The sequence below is a fragment of the Apus apus genome, chromosome 3 (assembly GCF_020740795.1).
Source record: "Apus apus isolate bApuApu2 chromosome 3, bApuApu2.pri.cur, whole genome shotgun sequence".
In the NCBI taxonomy this organism is placed as follows: domain Eukaryota; kingdom Metazoa; phylum Chordata; class Aves; order Apodiformes; family Apodidae; genus Apus; species Apus apus.
The window spans coordinates 11031568-11043880 of NC_067284.1; the positions used below are offsets into that span (position 1 = coordinate 11031568).

Consider the following 12313-nt stretch of genomic DNA (forward strand, 5'->3'; position numbering starts at 1 on the left):
AGTTTGAGCAGCTTTTGGTCCATTCTTATCTATGAGATCATGCATTCCCACACAAGGACAGGTCCTTTCTTGCAGAAAAGGCATTTGTAATGAAAGGGACCTTGGTTGGCCAAATTTGCCTTAAGTAGGCTGATATCTTGCAGATACTGATACATTGATATAGCCGCATGGCTGCAAATGCTTAATGGTTTCTATAACCAGGTTTCACTGAGGAGTGCTCTTCTTGGTGAGGAGCATCAAGAGGGAGTTCCTATTTTAGCACAGTAGCTGTCTGATGCTAATTATGAGAAACACGCCATGTTGAAATAGTTATTTTTTAAATGAATTTCCATAAGTGGCTCATAGATGGGCTTGTGCTGCTCTAGAAGAAGTCTGACTGCAATCTAACATAGATACCTGGATTGGTGATTAGGAAAATATTGTTAAACAGCTGAAATTTAAATACCGGTACAGCTTCATTGTAATAATTTCCCCAAAGGCACATTGGTAATTCTGCTAAATAGAGAGTTTAATAGACTTTATTAATGTGTACTTTGGAGAACCTATACACAGAGGAATTATGCATAAAACATTCATTTATGGTAAACTGCTACTTTTGTGTGTAACAAGGAATCTGTCAGAACAAAACCGATGTGTTGTATCTGGCAAGACATTGTTGGACCTTAATGGACAGAAGTCATTATCACTGCCTCACCTGTCTCTTCACCCATTGGGGTCAAAGTTGCAACCCATGTTGTTTAACCCAACTGCTAATGAATTATCCAAGATAGACAGGAGTTTATTTTCTGAGAAGTCATTTGCCAGCAGGAGGACCATGGTGATTCACAGGGCTTCGCTTTTCTTTGATGTGCCCATTTTGCCGAGAGATACGTGTTAGGAAACACAGAATAGCCACACTTTTTGAAAATAAATAAATAAATGAAGAGAAGAATAATGAAAAAAGCAACCTTAGCAAGCCAGTTGTGAGCAAGTTTAGCATTGGATTTTGATTTGATTTTGCTGTGCTAGTGCTGAGGGCCCTGCTGGAAAACAGGCAAGAAGGAGGAAGGAGCAGATGCTTTTGGTAGAACAGTAGGGCATTTATCTCTTTTAATGAGGTAACATCGTTAGAGCTGACAAAGTGCTGCAAATCAATACGTGTAATGGACTACTGCTGTCTTTCAGTAGTGCACAGGCTGTTGTATTCTTGAGCATTTAAATCTGCTGAATCACAGGTCAGGGCTTATCTCCTGTCTGATCCTGGGTTTTATTTTGTTGGGTTTTTTAACCATTTGGTTTCTCCCTGCCCCCCCCCCCCCCCATCCTTGATCTCTGAGAGCTGGAGCACACCTCCAAGTTACATGTTGGGGCAAGCAGAAGTGTACTGGGTTTATGAGCACAGGAGAGCATTGACATGCCACAGACATCTGCTGAGGTACAAGGACCTTCTCTTTAATTGGAAGGAGTGAGGTTGCTAATGTCTATTTGAGCCTGACTCCTTCTGCCTAAAATGGCTGCGGGTTTTGTTTTGGGTGTTGCTTTTTTTTCTCTCTTGCCCTCTGCCTGCTTCCTTTAGAGCACTGGTGTAATGTCAGCCACACTAATCATGTCAGCTGGTGGCACCGATGACCCTGACATTCAGCAACAAAGAGCTGCAGAAGAAAGGAGAGAGCAAGGTTGCTGTGGTGCTGGACAAGGAGCAGCAGTGGGTGGAGGAAAATCTGCAGGTCAAAGCATTTCTCTGTACAAAATCTGTCTGTAAAAATTTTATGCATGGTTGTATGCAAGTGATCAAGGGAAGAAATGAGATGGATGTCAATGGAGATCCATCCTTGTAAACATGACAGCACATGACTGAAACTATATGAAAACAACAAAAAACAACAAAAACCACAAACAAAACCAAAAACCCAAACAAAAACCAAAACCCAGCAAAACTAATCTAAATTTGAAATAGCCTGGGGTCTCTGTTAAAAATTACTTAATTCCCCCAGAACTCCTATGAAAACCATGCCATCTTCCACCACAAACAGGTAACATAACCTAAACATTTGAGGTCTTTTCACTGGTGAGGCTGGGAGTGACACTTGGGTGACCATGCTGATTCCAGGAACAGAGGCTGTCAGTAAAAAAGATTCATCTGAATAGATCACGCACGTCAAACAAAGTGGTTCCTCTTTCTTTTTTTATCTTCACGCCCCTCCCATCCTGGGCTTCCCAACACCTGCTTGTGGTGAAAGAATATAAACAGAATTGTAAGATTCCTCAGTGTTAACTGTTGCCTGCCAACTCCATCTAAGCACTGCAAGGTCATCTGTTTTTTCCTCTTCATTTTTGTTTTTTGCTTCCTTCCACACATCTAGCAAGCCTCAGCAGCCATCCCCGGGTGGTTCCATCCCTGGTGGAAGACCTCCCTGTGTTTCTGCCCTGCCATGATCTGAAAGTCAGTCATGTTTGTCAGAGCTGATGTGAATTCAGAGCTGAGGTCTTTCATTGCCCACTCCTTATGTTGCCCTTGGGCAGAGTGGGAGGACATGACTGAGAGCCAGATGAGACTTTTGATCAGAGTTGGTGGGACCACATCTTAGTATGTACTGAATTGTTGTTCAGTGGTAACACTGTTAAGTGTCAATTTGAGTGCAGACTAGGTCAAGCTCCCTTAATACATGTTACTTTTGTTAAATTTAGTTGGTGTTCCTGCTGGAGAGATCAGAGAGTACACTTCAGTGACAGTCAGCATTCCTCACTGCTTAAATGAAGCATCATTCCTGCAAAGCAAAAAAGTCTCGCAAGCAATTTGTTACCTCCTTGTGCTGTTGACTGTCTTGAACTGGCAGAAAGCAGTGGCCAACAGATGCAGAAAAGGTATCGTCTTGGGAAAGCTCTAAAGACCTTTTGTTGGTTGTTTGGTTGTTTGTTGTTGTTTTTTCCCTGTGCCCCATCAGAACATCTCTTCTATAAACCAACATTTCTGCATTGCATGTGACAGGTTTTCTGTGCTATCCTATTCGAGCAGTGAAACCAAAGTTCACTTACCTACTTTCCAAGGTTGTGATTACAGAAATGTTACACACATCTCACCCTCCTCTTGCTGCAGGCACTCCAGTCCAATAAATAAATACTTGGCCAAGTTTTACTGCCCTTTACCCAGTTAACTTAAAACAACTGCTTTCTGCTTTGTTAAGGGCAAGTCATGCCTACTTCTGTTGCTCCAGCCAGCAAAGTTTCTCAACCAGCTTGGCCTCCAAGGGACTGATTCGTTTTTAGTGGCTCTGAAACAGTTACCAAACCTTTCTGTGATCAACGTGTGAAAAGAAAATAACATAACTGTGGGCTCCAAGGATAGGAAATAGCTGGTCATACCCTTTTCCAAGACTACAGATGACCCACTTTTTCCCTCCTTTCCTCAATAAAACTAGGGCAAAAGTGTAATGATGAAGGGCAAAGGGATATAGGGGATGGAAAAGTGGTTTGCAAAGTAAAGAAGTGTTAGTATCACAAGTTCCTGTATGCAGATGATCTACTTTTTATTTTCCTTTTTTGTGGATGGTGTATTCAAACTATTATATTTATATATGAAATGCACTGCATCAGTGGCACAGCTTCTCAAGAGGAGAAAATGCAGGGCTACTTGTCTTAGTATTGTTTCAGAACAGGCATAGAGGTGATCCTGCTGCAGGCTCAACTGCTTGTAAGGCTTGGTGGTTACTTCTTAGAGCAAACGCAGGGCAAAGCATTGATGGAGAAGGGCTGCTTGTGTGTGACTGCAGCACTGGTGGGCCACACCGTGTTTGCCCAGCTTCCCCGGGTGGTCGCCTGGCTTGTATGCAGCACATGGAAACAGATCTTCTGGAATGTAAAACCGTGCCTTCTGCGTTTCTCCCACAAGTATTTTATAGTTTTGACTGGCATGTGCAAAGGAAATGGAGAATAATAGAAGAAAAAAAACTTATATAACCCTTCAGCTCTGCTTCCTTTCCATACCAAGGTTTTGCATTTATAGTAAAACAACCAGTCTGGGGTGTCGTGTAAGTCTTTTTTCAAGTTTGGTGATGAGCTTTTTGGTAACTGAATGAAGGGTTTGGGTTTGTTTTTTTTTTTCCTCCTTAAATTAATTTCTGGTTTTGATAGTGGATTGTACTGTGTGTCTTCACTCAGGAACTGAATCACTAGTGGTTTAGTGATTGGATAATCTGGTTCTTAAAAATTCAAAGGATCTGTTTGTCCAAGAGAACATCCCTGAGGAGAAGGACATGGGGGTGCTGGTTGATGAGAAGCTAAACATGAGCTGGCAATGTGTGCCTGCAGCCCAGAAAGCCAACCGTGTCCTGGACTGATCAAAAGAAGCTTGGCCAGGAGGTTGAAGGAGGTGACTCTTCCCCTCTACTTCACTCTCATGAGACCCCACCTGGAGTACTGTGTCCAGTTCTGTGGTCCCTAGCACATGAAAGACATGGAGCTCTTGGAGCAAGTCCAGAGGAGGCCCACAAAGATGATCAGTCTTTTCCAAACCTGAGGATTCTGTGATTTTGGAGCATCTCTCCTATGAAGACAGGCTGAAAGAAAAAACAGATCCATGTCAGCAGGACTCCTTTCTCCCTGGGGTTCAGCTGCACAGCCTGGAAAGGCAACATGCACATGTAGGGAGTTGTCCTTTCAGAGCATGTTGAGGATCCAGCTTTGGTGCCTCTGTGAATCAACGACTTGAGGCTTTGCACTGCTGGAGAAGTTACTACCCCAAAACAGCAGAATCTTTGTCTGGGAAGGGGGAGAGCTTGAAAAGATACAAACATTTGAGAAGGTGCTTTGGAGCAGTAATGGTACCTACATTAACAGCAGTAAAGTTGTGCAAGAGCATGGAGGGTGAATGGGCATGTGCAAGTGAAAAAGAAAATGCTTGCTTTTCTCTCAGCTTGGAGGTCACCTCATCCTTTGCAGACAGGGTCCCAGTTTTGTTAGGGATGCCTGAGGGCTCAAGTCACTTAGCTTCTAAGATTCATAAATCTGGGGATAAGTGTTCTGTGTTTCGCAAGGTGCTTTGCAGTCCTCTGCTGGGAATGTGTAAAAAGTATAGACGTAGAAAATAATCCTGCCTTTGCAGGCATTTTCAAATTAAGTATCTTTTGCTTGGTTAACACAACAGCTCCCTATTCTGATTTGTCAGCATCTCACTGAGATACTTCCCAGTGGCTTACAGCTCTCGGTTTCATCTGGCAAAAGCAGACTATCCAGGGGTGCACAGGTAAGGGAGCCCTTCCTCGTGAAAAAGGAGCGACATCTTCAGCTTGATACTTAGAGAAGGTGAATATTCTGACAGATCCCCACTGTGTCGCACTGTTAAGTTTTGAAAATTGCAGCTTGCATTTGTCCTCTGTGTAGAACGAGGCACTCCTCTCAGGCTCCTGGAGGAGACCAAGAAGTGTACACTTAATTGCTTTGTGAATGATGTGAAGTCTTGGAATGCAACCTAGCCATTGCTCATTAACTAGCTGAACCTATTAAACCTGGACAGCAAGCAGGACTTGAGTCGGCTGCCCTTGATTGCAGGCAGCTAATGGAGCCGTGGGAGCAAGCTGTGACTGCAGAGCGGAATTGGCAGTAGACTCCCATCAACCTTCTCTGTTTTGAACTTGCCCTACACTCCATTTAGGCTTCTGGCTTAGAGACAGATGATTTCAGAGCAGTGGGGAGGGGGGGAAGCTGGAGGGTGGAAAACATTGTCTTTCCAGCTATGTTAGCTTTGATCTGAAGTTAAAAGGGAACCAGAGTCTCAATAGCATCGGTAATTTGACATGTAAACCTCCAGAAGCAGAGAGATTTGTCATCTGGCTGTGGCTGGCTTTGATTATTGATTTGGTCTCACGCAGATGGTTCCCCTACACAATGCTAAAACAGAAGAAAATGCCCAAATGATGTGACTTGGCATCTCCTTGGTGTTTTTTAGCTCTGAGGGAATCAGTTGCTCTAGCAAAACACACATGTAGGTGGTTTGGTACCGATGAAGTGCATCCTGTCTGGCAAAAGACCATGGTAGCACTTTCTTCCATCTTCATGCCATGGTAGTGCACAGAATAAAACAAAATTCACTAAATGTTAATTGGATAATTGAGGGTTTGTTGGTTGTTTGGGGGTTTTTTAGTAGCTTGAGGAAAAATTAATAGAATTGGGATTTGCCCGGGAAATTTGAAGCATTTAACCTTTTAAATGCACGAAGGCCCTGGCTTGAGATGGGTACAGCCCTGGCTATGTAGGTGGCATTTACCTTCAGAGCACTCTTGGCGTTGCACCAGAGCGTTGTTTCTGAGCAGTTTGTGCTGCTTGCTAAGTTGCCAGCATCTCATCCTTCAGCATTTGCATGCCTCCCATCCAGTTGCACTTTTTGCCCAACCTTATTTACCTTGTGGGTTTTGCCAGGATCACAGCTTGGTAGTGTGGCTTTGGGCCCAGTCAGACAGTCTGTCAAGGAGAAGGGGAGGAGAAGTAGTGCTTTTGACTGGGCTGCCTGAAGAAAGGCATGCCCAAATGTGCCTTGAAATATTTGTTGCAATTGCTTGTTCTTTGATACTTTTAAGCTTCTAAGTATTGTGGAGGTTTTCTGTTGTTTTGCCTTTGTTTCCCCAAAGTAAAGAGATAACTTCATTTCTAGGCTGGATTAATACATTTTGTTTGTGCTGCTGGTGGATCCTATCAACACCTACTTTTCTGTGATATTTAAACTTATAAAATAAAAATCTTTGGTGTCATAGAACATTGACTTGCTTGTAGAATAGTTTCATATACGAGAGATGCTATTTAAAAATATTGTAGGAGTCTAGTAATACATTAGCATTTTATGCATTTCACTCTGAGCAGTCCCAAAGTACTTAAACTGTAGCACATGCCTGCAACCCCACTGAGATGCAGCCCCTAGGATGGAGGCTGGGAACCAGCCCTGCATTTACTGAGAATGTGAGCAAGGATGGTGCAAGTAGCTTGAAATAAAATGGTCAGAATAAACTGCCTTCTGGAGGAAAATGCTTTGAAAATCATCAGTCTTGATGTAGGACAGGCAGGGGATTCAGCTCAGGGTGCTGTTGGAGTTGCCCACTCTGGGACCACTAAGCCATGTGTGGATCCACACCATGACTGCAGTTGCACTGAAGGCCAAGTATTTGGAGGGGTGGCTGTTGAACGGGTGTCTACATGGGCTCTGTGTTAATAACTTGTTGCCCTTGGTAATCTTCACTGCATTAAAAGCAAATAACCCCTTCATTTGTCAGCAGCTAAAAATGGAGTAACCCGCTTTAGCTGTAGGCTAAGCTGGGCTGAGTTGACTTGCTGCAGCCGTGCACCAGGAGCAGCGTGCAGATGGGCAGCTGGTGGCTGGTGATTTCTTATGTGATACCAAGGTGGTTTTGTCCCTGACACGTGTGAAGCAGGTTTCTCTGCATCATCCCAGGTATCCTTCAGCACATTTTATATTTGTGTCCTTTTAAAGCCAACATGTGAGTTGCCCTCAGATTAGCTATTTTATGTGTAACTCAGAGGGGGGGATGGAAGTAGAGCTTTGGTGTGTGAACAACAAAACCATTTTCAGATTATTTTTGAGACACCAATTACGTCATTCTGGGAAATTCAGCCTTGCAGAGACTAATAAAAACTAAAATTCAAGCTTTTATAAAGTTTAGCAGAACTAATACCACAGCTCGTTTTCTGGTTATCATTTCAAAACCTCAGTGACGTTTTATCTGTATGTTCCCAGAGAGGTGCTGTTATTCACATGTGAGAGTGTCAGGAGCAGTTGGGGGGCAGCAGAAACCTCACTATGTGTAAGAGAGCTCCATCTCCCCAAAAGAATGACATCATGGCCAGCTGTGATGTCATACCTCAGGACTCAGTGAGCTGGCAGCAGCCTCCAAGTCTGGTTTCTCTAACCAAGTGGTGTAGCAGCCTGTGCTAATTTTTCACGCTTTAAAGAAAATGAAGTGATTAATTCTTTCAGCTTTAAAATATGCCTAAAAGATGAAAAAAAACCCAACAACCTTGTTTATGTTCATCTGACATGACTCTTGTTAGGCAGAAAGAGTCTTCCAATGCATTGAGTTGGGAAGTAATTAGTCTTGGGAGTGTGAGGTGGGTTATAAACTTAATGTCATATTACTGTTGCTAAAACAGGCTAATTTTGTCCTTTGCTAATCCATGCGAATCCCATTGATTTAACAGTGTTGCATGGATGAAAATAAGAAATGTGGCTGGCCTATATTTTGGGATGTCCTTGCCCTAGTGTAAAGGCTTACAGAGCACTTTGTTTGATGAAGCAGCCTTCCCTCCTGTATGCTGCAGCACCTCTACCAAACACTGGCACAGGCCAGAGCATCATCTGCAACTGGTGCTGTTTGAGAGCTAGCAGGTGAAGCACCAAACCTTTCATTTCCCTAGATTTAGCATCCTATGTGTAAGCACAGTTTGTCAGTGTGTTTATAGCAAAGTAGGCTAAGGGCAGAAAACATTTCTAGAAATGGTGAAACCTGCTTTAAGTGAAACGAGAGAGTTTAAAAGCTTATGCAGATCTTGAAAAACACAAAAGGCTGGACTGAATGTTGCCATTTCAGTAAAATTTAGAACCTCCACCTACTTACACGGGAACACATTTAGGTCAGTGCTTTGTGCTTTGCAAAATCATCTCCCTAATCTCCTTCAGAGCATTTCTGACTATGGTTTTGGTGGAGGGGGGAGGGAAGTGCTTCCAGGCTGAGTCTTGTAGTTTAGTTGTCATATGGAGTTAATCTGTTGAAAGGCTAGTGTAGATAGATACATGCTGAATTCTGAAACCTGCTATTTACTGGTGTATATACTTGCGTGCACGTACTCGTTATTGAGAAGCATTCAGCCCAGGTATCCACACGCTTTTGTGGGTTTTAGCCATTTGCCTAAACCATAGAAGCAAATTCTAGTTACCGGAGTTGCTCTCACTTGGTGTGTTTCAGCAAGATTCAGAGGTTGTGCCAGATGATCTCTTCTATACGCAGTTTCTTGTATTTGTCAAATAAGTGGAGCAGAAACACTTTCCTCCTTTCTCCACCTTTTTTTTTACTAATGAAAAGGGAAATGTTGAAGCTACTGGAAACCTTGATGTGACATTTCTTGATGCAGTGATGCTGTCTCTTAGATTTGGGTCCTGCAAGCAAGTTGCTAACATCAAAAGCTCCTGCATCACTGGTCTTCTTTAGTGTTGTTTTATGAAGTTGGTAAGGAATAGGTAATCAGGCTAAAATACCAGACTAATTAAAATATTTTTAAAACACATAATGAATAGAACTTTTTTGGTGGATGGTATTAGTGGTAAAGCTGTCGGTCAAGCTCTCTGTTACCGTAAAGGATCCTGAATTTGAGTCTGCTGTCAGAGGCCTTGGGATAATGAGACATGTTGTGGGCATTTATGATATCTTTAAGCAGTATCGTGAAAGCAGAGGCTTCAACAAGATTGTAGCTGGTGGAGCTGTGATTGCAGTGTGAACGTGGGAGTCACATACGTGAGACTGAGCCTCCTGGGAATGAACGTTGGTGCTCTGTCTTCCATGAAACCCCCATGCGCTCACCCACGTCGGTATGTATGGCTGTCGCCCACCTGCTAATGAAGAAAGAAACAAAAATGTTCTGCAAGGAAGTCTTCCCTTGGCATTCATCCTCCAAGTGTTTCTTCTCCTGTCTGCCCTGCAGGCACTAAAATGGAAGGCAAAGAGTTGCAAAAGCAGAGGAGTTAATCTAAGGAGGAGGTGACGGTGTGTGCTCTCCAAGCTTCCCAGGTATCTCAAGTGCATGCTTTTGGCAAGAGGGATTGGGGACCCATTTCTGTTTGGGCTGATGCTTCAGTTCTTGCCTTTCCTTGTCTGCGATTACAGCTTTTTCACAAGCAATAAAATCAAAAGCTGACAATAAACCAAATCTTGATGGAGCGTTGCAGCAGCCCAGCTTATCTGGGAGTACAGATAGTATTAAAACATGCTCCATCAAAGAGGGCTCGTTGTCGAGAGGTAAAAACAAAACTGCAGCACAGTCATGCATGGGTTTGTTGTCTAGCCATTATGAGGCCAAGCAAAGAAGGATGGGTGTCACAAAATTAAAATTCACAATCAAAGCAAATGAAGCAGTATCGTAACTGCTTGGGGCAACAGAAGCTAGCTGTTCTCTTGCAAATCTGAAATAGTTATTTCAGTCTTCCTTCAACTTCCTCTTTTCTTCATGTGAGACCTAATAGCTACATATTTTTGTGACACCTATATTTACTCGGATACCTGCTCTTCACTAGAAAAAGAGTACATTGGAAGTTTTCTCATGGAAACTTGGTGGGGAGTTAGTGCAGAGAGGTACCAGCTGTGTCTTGTGTCTGCTTGCTGGTCGCTCTTTCTCAATGGAGAGTAACTCTGCAGTGTCATGCTCTGCCATGTTTCAGAAAGTCCAGAGGAGTTGCTCATGGAATTTTAAAGTCTGGATTTCAACAGTTAGATTCAAGAGTCCCAGTTTAAGAAACAGAGGTCACTTTTTAATGCTCTTCACACTTTGGAACAAAGCTGTGTTTTCTAGGGAGAAATGATGTCTCAGATAACCAGAAATGGCAGAATTACATCAATTTTGTCCGAGTTTTACACTGAACAGTACTTCAACTGCCAGATTTTAATGAAACCCATCCTACAGTCACCTATTGCAATATTACACAGCTTTTACATGTGTGTAAGCTGAGGCACAATGAAGTTGCTTGAGGTTATACAAGAAGGTTTTTAACATGACACTGGTCCCTTGTTGTTTGCTTTAGCCTTTACACGACTCTTTGTTTGTTACAGCGTGTTAACATGAAGAGGTGAAATGAGGATGGTTTGGCCTTTTTTTAAGGCAAGCTATACATTGTCTACACTTCCTTAGTCTGTATTTACACTAGAGATTTGGTTATCAGTAAATATTAAGTTGTCTCTGTTTTTTATGTTCTTCAGAACTGAAGCCGCTTCTTTGTCTTCCACATTTGTGTATTCTGTCTTGATCTGGCAAAACTAAAAGGCTGACCCTGATTTCTGAGTATCTAACATAACAGCATTTTTTGTCTCATTTTTTTAACCAGAAAACTCTCTTTTAACACTGAACTGTACTTTCCTTTTCCCGCCCTCCCTACCCCAGCTCTGTCCTGTTCACTGATCCACCAGGTACCAAGGATCAGACTACCAGTGCAGATAGTGCACTGACCTAATCCATTTACCATCCTGTAGATTTATAGAGCAGCTCATGCAATCCTGATTTGGTCTAACTTCTGCATCTCTTGTTTGGTTGATAGGCATCCCACCATAGTTTTGCTCTGAAGAAGTAAGTTAGCAAGTCCAGGGTGCTGATTCTTTGGGTTAGATTTTCCCACTCTGTGAAGCCTGTCTCCCTGAAGGTCTGGGCTTTTTGCAGTGTTGAGCTGCTGTTCAACACTGCTGGCTCATTTTGGCTCTCTCTTGAACCGTGACTTTTAAATGTTAGTATTTCAGGTCTGTGGCTTGGCCATCTGAGTGCAAAGTCTGCTGTTCCGTTACAGCTTAGCTGCTGCCAGGTCCAGAATGACTTTGTCACGTGGGGCCTGAATGTAGATAACATATCTCACGTGAATTAGTATAAATTGTTGGCAAAAGGGACCTTCCTTTTCGTTCTCCATCTGCTGAACCACACAGCACCATAAGTATAGAAGAAGATGAGCTAGCTCAGTAAGCCAAAAAAAAATAAATTTCTGCCGGCTCTGGTAGGTGTTAAGCTTCTGTATTTCAATGTTTTTAGGGAGTCCTAATGTGAACCTGTATAAGATTTGGGTGCTGATAACTACTAATGTGTTAGAGTGCTGGGGACAAGAGAGGGAGGCATGCAAAGTGTCATGCTGATGAAGGTATGAACAATTCACAGCAGCTCTGGAGACAGAATGCAGCTGCTTCTGAGATATATAAGATGTGGTTTCTTTTTTAAGCCAGGTATTGAAATGGCTGCTGTTACTGTAAAATGTGAGTAGTCTGCAATCTTTTAATCTTGTAGCATCTTTATCAAGTAGAATGTAGGTAACAGGAAAACTGTGTTCCCTTAGCAGTTGGTGATACCTGGGCACCACCTAATCCAACGACCAAATCAAGGTTGCAACCAGACTGGCTGAGGGTGAGGTTGTAGTGTCTCATGACCCAAACTGAACTGGCCAAATGACATAGTTTAAATTGGAAAACCAATGATGTGACACTGTGTTGGAGGTTCAGCTACAGGCAAAAATCTGTCCTTGGAAAAGAGGCAGATTAGAGGAAGATGGCAAGATAGCTGTTCCAGCAAATCACATGCCAGGTAAGTAACA

General features: G+C 42.8%; 1 protein-coding gene across 3 annotated transcripts in view; it reads left to right on the forward strand.

The window, feature by feature from the left end:
• The window catches only part of BACH2 (BTB domain and CNC homolog 2), a 185980-nt gene that overhangs the window by 51607 nt on the left and 122060 nt on the right, over positions 1–12313 (forward strand). The window contains exons 1-2 of one of the 3 annotated variants that reach the window (XM_051616292.1): positions 9555–9565; positions 9679–9764. The exons of the other annotated variants lie outside the window; for them this stretch is intronic. The gene's annotated coding sequence lies outside the window, so the exon portion shown is untranslated. Of the gene's footprint in view, positions 1–9554; positions 9566–9678; positions 9765–12313 lie in introns of those variants that run through there. 3 annotated transcript variants of the gene reach the window in all.